The sequence below is a fragment of the Bos indicus genome, chromosome 18 (assembly GCF_029378745.1).
Source record: "Bos indicus isolate NIAB-ARS_2022 breed Sahiwal x Tharparkar chromosome 18, NIAB-ARS_B.indTharparkar_mat_pri_1.0, whole genome shotgun sequence".
In the NCBI taxonomy this organism is placed as follows: Eukaryota; Metazoa; Chordata; class Mammalia; order Artiodactyla; family Bovidae; genus Bos; species Bos indicus.
The window spans coordinates 34,354,471-34,366,891 of NC_091777.1; positions in this window are offsets into that span (position 1 = coordinate 34,354,471).

Genomic DNA, 12,421 nt, shown 5'->3' on the forward strand with positions numbered 1-12,421 from the left:
AGGAACACTTTCCCCGCCACCTAGACACAGGTGGGCCCACGATGCCATACAACACCCAGCCTCTGCTTTCCACAGTACCTGTCAGACAATCCCTGCTTTTATGCAAACCCACCTGTGCTTCTTTCATCATCCCTGATGTCTCTGGAGCAGTGAGTCTAACCGGTTTCCCCTTCCCCTTTACAGTGAGCAGGAGACCTTCTTACACTTAAGAGTCAACTGGCACTTTGCCCCACCCGGAGTTGTTATATGACATTTATAAAGAACCTAGAAAAGAGACTTGAGGCTTCTGCACAACATCCTGGACAGGACAGGCAAAGTATTCATTGGCAGCCCAGCACATCTCCTATAGAGAGCCACACCCCACCCTGCTTGGGGTTCTAGGGGCAATGTTGGAGACAGTGCACCACACACACTTGCTGCAGTGAATAGGCTTATAGCCAGGCTCAGACAAACTTGCTTCTTTATCCCCCAGGGACAGTGATTGGTCCAAGGCAAGCCAATCAGAACCCTTCCTTGGAAGTAAAGGGCAGTCCTGTTTCTATTTGGGTTTCCACCAGTCACATTCTCTAAAGAGCCAGAGAACACTTACCCAGCACCACCAAGAAGGCATGAGGGCATGGCGGAGATGGGAGAGACAGGTGACAATGTCTGAGATACCCTGGCTCAATCCCCGACTTTCCAAGTTATATGAATCAGTTATTTTTTCTTTCAAGATAGTTTGAAGCAAGTTCCTGTTCCCTGACTCCAGAGAGGGTCTGCTAATTTGTGACACTGCTTTGAATCAAATGTTACACCACCTTCACCTTGTCGCCCCAGCTTTCTGGCAGCTGGGCCAGGGTTCTGATCCATATTGGTCCAGTCCTGGGGAAAGAGACCTGGGTGCTATAGGGTTTAGAAACTTCGGTGAGCAGCAGGCTGGCAGTCGGGAAGGGTCCCACATCTCAGCATGAAACCCCTTGCAGAGCCCTCTTTCAGGGAGGAGGCCCAGGAGAGCCTGTCTGTGGAAGGTGGGTGCTCTGGCTTGGGTGTGGGGGATGGGGCTGCAAAGTGGCTGTGAGTAAAGAAACTGAGAGTAATGGGAACATCTAACAGGGCAGCAAGGGGTTCAGGCAGGGAATGAGATGATGTAGCAGGACCCTAGACCAGACAAGAGAAAATAAGAACAGTACCTTTCTTAACAGTACCTAGAATGAGGACAGCTACCCCAGAATTATATGTGCCAATTTTGTCCCCAGCTCCTGGTAGAGAATCCCAGGCCATGGTTTTCATTTATTATTGCTGTTAATAACGAGCAGCAGCAGCAGGAGCCACAGTGAATTTCCAGTGGACTGTGGGTGCCAGGCAGTGTGCTCACAGCCTCTGTTAATGTCCGACTCAGTTCCTGTTTAACTCGGTCAGGTGGGCAGCAGTAAACCCATTTCACAGATAAGGACGCTAACATATAGAGAGGTTAAGTAATTTGTTCCCAGCTTCTCAGCTTGTAAGTAGTAAAGTCATTACACAGATCAGAAAACTGAGGCCCAGAGAGGGAAAGTGACTCGCTCAAGGTCATACAGCAAGTCGAACTAGCAGAGGGATTCCAACTCAAACTCCAATCTCTGGGTACTCAGCCCTGTGCTCTTCCTCCTGAATACCTGGACTGTCTCAGCAGCACCAAAGGCACACCATCCAGGGAACAGGCTGGAGCACTAGGCTGTTCTGCATTCCCAGGTCCTTCCATGAGAATGGAAGCTAACTCCAAGGAGGGGTACCTCCAGGGTAGATGAAACAGAAGCTGTAAACTGGCAATCCATGGGCTGGTCAGAAGTGTTTCTGTCTTGCCTGCAGAGTGGCATATGAACTTGATTCAATACTTTAAAATTGAGAGATTCCACATACAAATCTGGGCTATAATACAGCAGTAGATTCCATCAGACCCAGACTTGGGAGCAGAGTATCAACCAAGCACAGTGAGTGAAGAACCACAGTTCAGCTTCCCACGCTCTGTCTCCATTCAGAAAACTCTCTGAGGCTTTCCTACTGTGTTCTTATGTAGGGTCTGATGGAGCCGGAGAATGACGCAGCCCCTGCATTGAGTTTTTCCTACGACAATCAGATGGTTTTCTGCAGAGCTGCTGTGTGTAACAGACAACTCCCAGCTCCCAGTGGTATAGCAATGTTAGTTGCTCTAATGTCTGCAGACTTCAGGGGAAGCTCTACATCTGGCTTTGCTGGCTGAGAGTTGAGTTCCAGTCTCCACATCTGTCTCTAGGGCCAGCAGTTCATCTGGGCATCCCCTTCTTCTAACAAATGGCAGAAGTGCAAGTCTGAGGGAAATCACACAAGTACGGTGAGAGACCCTGCTTTTGTGCATCTACATGCATTTTACTGGCTAACACCCCATGACCACACCCAGAGTCAATGAGGCAGAGATAAGCACACCACCTTCTCTACAGAAAGACACTCCCAGGGCAAGGGGTGTGGGTGTATAATCCTATCACAGGGAGGAAGTGAAGACTCAGAACTAGTCAATCTACTATACACATAAGTACTACTACACTCATAAGACACTAAGGAGATCAAACCAGTCAACCCTAAAGGAAATCAAACCTGAATATTCATTGGAAGGACTGATGCTTAAGCTCCAATACTTTGGCTACCTGATGCCAAGAGCCAACTCACTGGAAAAGACCCTGATGTGAGGGCAGGAGGAGAAGGGCACGACAAAGGATGAGATGGCTGGATGCATCACTGACTCAATGAACATGAATTTGAGCCAACTCTGGGAGATAGTGAAGGATAGGGAAGCCTGAGTAGGACATGACTTAGCAACTGAAAAACAACACTCATAAGGAATCAGCCCTTTCAGTCACCGCTCGCCACCCTGTTGGCCCTGCAGGAAAGGAGGACAGACACGATGGGGTGGGTTGGAGTCTGTCTGCACTATGCCAGAACAGTGTGCTCAGGGCTAAATACAGAACAAGAGGCCACAGTGGAAAATGCACTGGAGAGAAGGGAGCAGCCCATGCCTTGGCCACTGGAAAAGAAGGAAAGCGGTCAGGTTCAGTGATCCCAGGACCTGTGGCTGGAGGGAAGTGTCACAGCACAAAGCACTTCACTGGAGAGCCGACAAGGCTAAGGAGGAGGAGGACTGAGGAGTGGGCCCCGCTGGGCAGGAAGGGCCACGGCACCACAAGCACTTCGAGCTAATTGGCTTGCTTTGGCCAATGACTCACCAAATGCGGGGATGGAGCCCAAGTCCAGGGAAGATCCTGCAAACCTCAGGTCAGGGCTCAGAGGAAGGCCAGGCGCTGGGCAGCCAGCCTGACCAGACTCTGCCTGGATCTCTCTGAAAACCTCCTCCAGCCTGAGTCACTGAGGCTTTCACACCTTGGTTTTAACCCACTTCAGTCCTCAGGCTTTCCTTGAGAGAAGTTCTAAAACAAGAAAGAAGAGAAAAGAAAAGGCAGTGATTGGAAAGGTTTTTACAAATACACAGACTGGGTCCTTTAACAGCAGGGAATTCCTTGGTGGGCATGATTCTCCTGGGCTAGAGAGAAAGGCCACCCCAGCCCTCTCTCTCCAGAGCAGCCTGGCAGAGGCTTTCATAGCAACACCCTGGTTTCCTTGGCAACACTGATTGACAAGACGTGAACTCCATCAGCATTTATATGCTTCACATGGGGCTGTGGTGGCCTGGGATGGAGAAAGATGCTTCTCTCCACCAAACGTTGGCCCCTGAAGCCAAGGAGTCCCACTAACTCCAGCCTTCAGCAGCCAAGCCAGATCAAGCACGTGCTTGGGAAGAAAACACATAATAAATGTCAAAGCTGAGCTCAGCTACTGGAATGCAAAGTCACCAAACAGGTCCAAACTCCTGAGAAGAGCAGAAATGAACAAGTTCGCTTTTGTAACTTTACAGATACGGAAACTGAGGCTTATGGATTCAAGCAGTTCCTTAAATATTAGCTGTCCTCCTAACAGTTGGAATAAATAAAATGAGGACTTTGGGCCAGATCCTATGTTAAGGACCATGGCAGCCACCAGTCCTGCTCTTACCTTTGTAAGGGTGGGGTCCATGCTGTCACCTCTGCCTGCTCACCCTTCCTCCCTGCGCCATCCTTTGCTGGTCCCGGTCCTATGGATCCTTCACGACTCAGGCTAGGAAGTAGCTCCTCTAGGAAGCCTATCTGATCTCCCCTCCTCACCCTCCCAATCCCTGCCCTGCTGGACTCTCCTCCTGAGCTCCCAAAATGCCTTCCTTTCTCATTCCAGGAATGAGGTAATGTGTCTGTCTCCTTTTCCCCATAAGCCTGTAGGAGTCAGGGACTGTTTATACTGTACTAACACCAGAAGCACAGAGCCCTTGTGCAGTCCGTTCTGTGGAAGAGATGCTCCATCACTGTGTGGAACAGATGCCTGGAGGATGCACGAGTGAATGAATGGGGGATGCTTACTATGCAGATGACGAAGGGTAGACTTGGTAAGCTGTGAAAGGCAGACCCCCTGCCCAGAACAGCTACAGCCAGCGGTGGGTGCTCAATAAAACTCAGTTTGAATACAACTAAAAGGCCCAGTCCGGACCCCCAAGTGGCTGAAGGCATCCTCACAATGCCCAGGGGAATCTGACTGTGAGTGCCATTAAGAACATCCATAAATCCAGCCGCATCTCTGGGCCTCAGCCCAGAGGAGTTCATGCACCCACAGCCGTGGTCCTGCAAGAATAATGAGGAGGGAGGAAGAGTCATCAGGGAGGACAATGGAATAACAGAGAAGCCATCAGGGATTTACCAGGGCCGTGGGGAGCCCTGCACACCTCCAGCAGGGCTGGAGGAAAGCAGAAATCAGAAGGGCTTGTCAGAAACTGATGACACTGGCAGAAAAGACCAAGTTTGGAAGAAGGGGCTGTTTTTCTCCAGATGACATCCAGGTGCTTCCAAGAGGGGCCATTACGATGATGCACAGCTGGGGGGATGGGACACTCAGAGAGGCTGCCTCCTCTTGAGGACAAAATATTAAGCCATTGGTCAAACTTAAACACCCTCCCATCAGGAGACCGGTTGGGGATGAAGGACTGTGATTCTCCATCATCCGCAGCTTAAGCACCAGCCCAGGAGGAAACGACAAGGGGAGCTCATTGATGGAGAGGCTCAGGCGAGGTGTGGGATTTCGGGAGGGACTGTGACAGGGACGGCCACGGAGCCATCATCAGGAGGGCACCACATTACGACCCCACCCCAGAAAAAGGCAGTGAAAGAGGACAGAGTTATTAATTCTCCAATGGTCTAAATGTCCACTGGCCCCAGCAGCTGATCCATATCTCAACAGCACTAGCTACTGCGAACTGAGTCCCTCCCACATGTTAGACATGTTGGACTTTGGTCCTCATCTCCACCAAGGAAGGGGCCGGTACTCCCATCTTAGAGAGACTGAGTCACTGGGTCATAGGTTGGCCCTAATAACTGGCCCTACATCATATGTCCAGGAAACGTTGGGAAGGGGGGAGGCTGGGATTTGAACCCATGGATCCACCCCAAAGCTCATGGTCGGCCTTTCCTCAGCTCCACGCTGGCTGGCTGCTCTCATCACGCATGCCCCCTGAGGCAGAAGCTAATGTGCTCTGGCCCAGGATGGGCAGAGGGCCTCCAGCTCCCCACACACGTTGGTCATCCTCCTGTGACTTCCTGGCCCCACATTCAACCCACCCATATTTACTATGTCCTGACCGCTGTGTGGACACAAGGTAGGGGACAGGCACCCCGAGGGGACGGGTGCTCCGAGGCAACTCCAGTTCCTTAAGATGATCACAAACCCTCACTCCACTGATTGTCAAGACAACTGTGCGAGGTGAGAGTGGCCATCTCCATTGTGCCAACCAAGAAAGAGTGGGTCAGAGGGGCGACAGGAAGGGCTGTGTGCTTTCTCCCTATCCCAAGCCAGGAACTTGGCACACCCTGACTCTGTGGACAGAGCAGCCAAGCCCTCAAGGCAACGAGGATGACAGAGAGCGAACTGCTCCAACCGGGCCTCAGTCCCGCTTTCCCTGCCTTCTCCATCACTCCAGTGTAGAATTTTTTTGGAGGGTGGGGGGTGGCGGGGGCAAGACCTTACTCTTGTAGGACACCAGAGCTGGCCATCTCTGTGTCTGTCTCTCCCTCCAGGTTTGCACAGAGGAAAGAACGTGTGAGTACACAGCGAGAAGGGGACCATCTGCAGGCCACATCAGGCATCAACCCTGTGGCACCTTGATGCTGGACATCCAGCCTCCAGAACTGTCAGAAAATAAGTTTCTCTGGGTTAAGCCACCGAGGTGGCAGATCCTGTGATGGCAGCATGAGCAGACCCTAAGCTACTTTCAAGGATGGCTCTCCTTTGGCCAGCTGGGTTTTTGTACACCCCTCACATCCTCTTGTTCTCTTCAGATCACCACCAGCTTCTCTGGCTCCATCCTGCTGATGAGGCTCTCACTGGTACCTGGTCTCTGCCTGCCATGAGGGCCTTCCCTATTCCTGGAGCCAAGGGGAGGAGGCACTCTGCAGCCTTTCTCAAGCCTCTCACACTGCTCATGGCATCAGTGGGCAGAGTCCTCATGAAGAGCCTGGATGATAAGTGGGACCAAGGGTGCTTAGGGCTAGAGGGCTTCAGGAGAGGCTGGTCACAGCACTGTCCCTGTCACCAAGGTGGGGCCATTTCTCAATGCAGAGGTCAGAGACTCACCAGACGCTAGAACGACAGGATAAAGCAGATATGACAGGGACTTGACTTCTGGCCCTGCCACCTGCCGGGAGATTGGTCATCAATGGGGCTATGCACCAGCCTCCCGGCACCCTCGTTTCAGACAGGTGGTAAGATCGATCTTCTCGCCTCCTGGAAGTTGGGTGTTGCCATACAACTTGCTGTGGCCAATGAAATCAGAACTTTAAGAGCCAGTGCCTGCTTCACTATATTTCCCCCCACCCTCTGCAAGGTTCTAGATGGTGGTTGCTCCATCAGGCTGGGTTCCTAAATGAGAAGAACAGCAAGGGACCCCATAGCTGTCCCACAATGGATATGTAGAGTGAGCAAGAAATAAATCTCTGTTTTTCAGTCACAAAGAGTCAGGGGCTGTTTGTTGTTACAGCATAACCTAGCTCATCCTGACTGATACAGAAGCACTGATTAAATCAGTCTCCTTGAGACTTCATTTCTGCACCTGTAAAGTGCAGGTAATAGTGTATCACTCACAAAGTTTTAGAGAGATAATATACCCCATGCTTTCTACACAGCAGGCCTCTGACAAATGTTAGCTCTCTCCCTTTCTCTTCTCTGTACTGTTTCCCCCCCAGATCCTTTAAGATGGGATCAGATGTTCTCAGGCAAAGCTCCTTTAGGACCGATGCTGTGGTACCTCCTTAGGACCTTGTACTGTGTTGGCATCACAGCTAGTACTCAGCAGATATGTATTATTGAGTGCCTATTCAGCAACTAAACTGACTGAACTGTTACCTCTGTGCTGGGAACCAGATTCCTAGGTCTCTGATAATCTCTCCTGCTTCTCTCCTTCCAGGACACACATCTTTCTTTCCAGATCCAGACGGCACATAATCCTAGACTCTCAGGGCTAGAGAGTCTAGGGGCTAGTAAGTCCCCTTCTTTCATGCAGCAGTAAGATCCACTTAGCAAGAGCCTTGCTGATTAACCTCTCCATCTCTGCCAAGACACTTTCAGCAACAGAGAACTCACTTTCTACAAAATACTCTTCTTTATCTGGAATTAGAAGGAGGTAGGTTTGACTCTGGGCCAAGTTTATGGGCTCTTCTGGCTACCCTACAAAGCATGTTCCATTATTATCACCCCCATCTTCAGATGGGACTATAGGAATGAGGGTTCAGAGAGGTGGAATAATTTTCCCAAGGTCACACACTGTTTTATCTCGTAGGCACACAGATCATGCATGCTTGAAAAATGTACACAGACTGATTGATGGCTCAGTCCTGGGAGGGCCATTCCTAGGGACTCCAAATCTCCATGTAAACACCACCCTAGAATTTCCACCTTGGCTTTTGGGAACCTTAACAATACAAACAGCCCGTTTGCCCTGTTAAGAAATAAATCTCAATAAATGATTTCCAATATAACACAGTCCTTGCCAGGAAAGGAAACATTTACACTGCTGCTTGTGCATAATATAGGTTAATATTTCAGGATGCATTAAATGTGTAAATGTTTAGAGTGTGGTGAAGTTCCGGTTGTGAGTCAGGGCACTCTCCAAAAAAGACCAGATGCTGAAGGGAAGTGGGTATTTTTAGACTTGGACCCAACCCGACACTACCCGTAAGTACTTCACGCTAGCAGCCACAGTGCACAAAGCAGGAAAATAACAGGCTGGTTTCAAACAGACGCTCCCAAACCCTTAAGGCAAGCTGATGACTTCAAGATGGGCTGGCTGCTTTGTGGCTTCTTTGGAGACAGTCAAAATTAGGATGGGATTTGGGGCATGACAAAGCACCAAACCTGCCTGACATGTGTCTAAACAACTGAAGAATGGAGATGGGTCAGACCAGTCACGAGCTGAAATCCCAGACACATGCAGGAGACTGGCATGTTCAGCTGGCCTTTGGAAGATGCAGAAAAGAGGAAGACAAGCTGTGGGAAGAGATGAGAATGCTGATGGGTGATAGATTTTAAATAAACATGAGGCTGAGTCAGATGAAATCGCTCATATTTGATGTTTTCTGGCCAAAAAATATGACACTTTCTACCCCATGGACTGTAGGCCACCAGGATCCTCTGTCCATGGGATTCTCTGGGCAAGAATACTGGAGTGGGTTGCCATGCCCTCCTCCAGGGGATCTTCCCAACCCAGGAAGGGAACCCAGGTCTCCTGCACTGCAGGCAGAATCTTTACCATCTGAGCCACCAGGGAAGCCCAATCTGATAACAGAGGTATATTAACATGTATTGCTACCTATTAATGTAATATAAGAACCACACATCCCAGTCAGTATTCACCGCTATGTCAGGGTGGAGTGGCAGACCTGTAACTGTCCACAATGTTAGGCCATGGTCCTCAGCACAGAACACTAGCCACATAAACTTAGAGTTCATGTGCTGAAGTGAAAGGACCCAAATATTTTGTCAAGATGATAGAAAAAGAAAATACAAAAACAAGGAAACAGAAAGGACATGCTGTATTATGAATCCTTGTTGTTGTTGCTGTTTTAGTCACTAAGTCATGTTTGACTCTTGCGACCCCACGGACTGCAGCCCACCAGGCTCCCCAGTCCATGGGATTTCCCAGGCAAGAATACCAGAGTGGGCTGTCATTTCCTTCTCCAAATATGAATCCTTAAATCGCCCCCCAAATTCGTATGCTAAAATCCTAACCCCCATAGAAGATAGTATTAGGAGGTGGGGCCTTTGAGAGGTTCTTAGGTCATGAAGATGGAGCCCTCATGAATGGGGTTCTTCTAAGTCACTCAGTCATATCCGACTCTTTGCGACCCCATGGACTGTAGCCCACCAGGCTCCTCTGTCCACGGGATTCTCCAGGCAAGAATACTGTAGTGGGTTGACATGCCTTCCTCCATAGGATCTTCCCAACCCAGGGACTGAACCTGTGTCTCTTATGTCTCCTGCATTGGCAGTTGGGTTCTTTACCACTAGCACCACCGGGAAGCCCTGAACAGGATTAGTGCCCTTATCAAAGAGGTTTTAGAGAGATCCTTAGCCCCTTCCACCCCCAGGGACACAGCACAGAGGTGTTGGCTTTGAACCAGAAGATGACCCTCACCAGAAAGTGACCACCTTGGCACCTTGATCTTGGACTTCCCAGCCTTCAGAACTGTGAGCAAGAAATTTCTGCTGTTTAAAATCACCCAGTCAGTATATTTTGCTACAGCAACCCACACAGACTAAGACAGGATAGGAGTACTCTTACGGGGAAAGACCAAGTAAAACTCCAAAAAAGCTGACTGAGCCTGACAACTTACGCAGTCGCTATCACTAATGTCCTGGCACATTAGCCAGAGAGCAGGAGGCCCACAGCATTGTGGATAAGCCCCACCCCTGCAGCCACACCGTCTGGGTCTGGGTCCTGGTTGCGCTCCTCACAAGCTGTAGTGGGTTGGATGGTGGCTTCCAAGAGATACGACCATGTCTTAACTCCCAGAAGCTGTGACTACCACACCTTGCATGAAAAAAGTTGGATCCTCAGAGGAACCTATCCTGGATTATCCACAGCATCCTAAACCCAGTGGCAAGCGTCCTTCCAGGAGACAGACGCAGAGAGGAGGAGATGCCACCCAGGAAGAGGAGGGAGCAATGTGGCCACAGGGGAGAGATCAGAGTGAAACGGCCACAAGCCAAGGAATGCTGGGGCCGCCAGAAGCTTGAAGAGGCCAGGAAGGAATTCTCTCAAAAGTCCAGCCCTATGAACACCCTGATTTCAGACTTCAGGCCTCCAGAACTGTGAGAGCTTAGACTTCTGTTGTTTTCACCCACCAAGTCTGCGGTCATTTGTGACAGTGGCCACAGGAAACTCATACACAAGCCCCTCCCCCCCCAATGCTCTTGTCTGTAAAATGGGATAGCAGCTTCATGAGAAGATGCAGGTAAGAGTGTAACATGACAGCTGGCATGCACTAAGTACTCTGTACAAGTATGATGTAACTGGCAAAACACAGCAGGGACAGAGGAGCACATCAGATCCAGTGAAATGAAGAAAACTGCCTACCCACATGTGTATCTAGTGCTTAAAAGATGTGACCCAGGGACTTTCCTGGTGGTCCAGTGGTTAAGACTCTGCAGTTCCAAAGTAAGGGGTGTGGGTTCAATCCCTGGTCAGGGAACTAAGATCCCTCATGCCACGGGGCACGGCCACAAAATTTTAAAAAACTGTTTGACACCTCCAAGTGTGAAACGTGAGCCATTACTGGAGAAGATCAGACCCCCTTACTCTGGCTCCAGTCTCAGGTCACAACTGGGAGCTAAGAACTCTTACCTAATAACCCTCAAATAACCGCCAGCAAAACCTGCTCTGGTTAAAAATGTGTATCTATATATCTATGTGAAAGTATTCTGGAGAAGTCCATTTACTGACAGAACTGCATATCATACACAATTTAAGCGATTGGGAATCTGGCATTTTGAGCTTGTTCATCCACTGGAAAAATTATCTTTAAAAAAAGATAGTTTTACAAAAAACAGGACGCAAGGGAAGAAAATGGTTATTAAAAATGCTTAAGAACCTTCCTGAACTTCAAATAGGCTCTTCACAACAATAATACTGATGATTTAAGAGAAAAATGAATCAAGACTCTATTGATTAGATGTTCCTTAAATTATATGTCGGTTTTCAAACGTGAGGCAGTATGCAAAGCACGTTAGAGGTAAAATGTTTGAGAAACCACCCAAGACGTTTAAAGAATTGGGGATGTAGCTGCAGCTCAAGCACCAGAAGTGAACAACCTGGGGAAGAGGGAGCAGAAAGGGGGAAACCCAGAACCCTCCAGACCATCTGTGATCCCAGCCAGGGACGCCTAATCCCGGGCCCTGACAGCGGCGGTGACATCTACTTCCTGCTGAGGTGGCCCGGAACCACCCACATCCCGGTGTTGGCTCTGTGCCAGTAACCCCAACATCATTCATTCCAGAAGCATTTGCTGAACACCTACTCAGTGCCCGGAGCCGCAGCACACGGTCTAATGCAGCCAAAGATGTAAAAACAGGCCATTTGGATTCAAGGGGTTGAGACTCTTGACACGAAGGAATCAAGTTGGGGGCTGGGGTGGGGGTGTACTGTGAATCCCTATGGGGACAGCACAGTGCACAGCCCAGGGAGGTCAGCAGTGCTTCCTGGAGGAAAGGAGATCTGAGATCTGAAGGGCGAGCCAGCATTCACCAGATGCAGAAGACACAGGGGAAGAAAGACATTCATAAAGGTGGTGGCCGAGCAGCACGTTCAGTGACCAGGACAGGGTGCCTCAGAGATGCTTTCAGGTCTCCCCGTGGGCCACTGCTCAGCATTTGGCAGCCGCCGGATTCCACTTCCTACAGCCCCTGGCTCTGCTCACCCAGTGCCTCCGGGGTCTCTTGAGTTCCTGAGTAAGAGGCTCCATAAATGGCTTCCCTGGTGGCTCAGACAGTAATGAATCCACCTGCAACACAGGAGAGCTGGGTTTGACTCCCAGAGGAGGGCATGGCAACCCACTCCAGTATTCTTGCCTGGAAAATTCCATGGACAGAGGAGCCTGGTGGGCTACAGTCCATGAGGTCGCAAGGAGTCGGACATGACTGAGTGACTAACACTACTCCTTACTTACTCCCCTTACCCTAGAATGCCACAGGTCCACCCCAGGCCTCACTGTGGGGAAGACACCTTGCAGGGAGCCCTTGGAAGATATGATGTTCAGGGTCATATGGAAAGCTTTCAGTATCCAGGGCACATCCTCTCCCCAGCCGC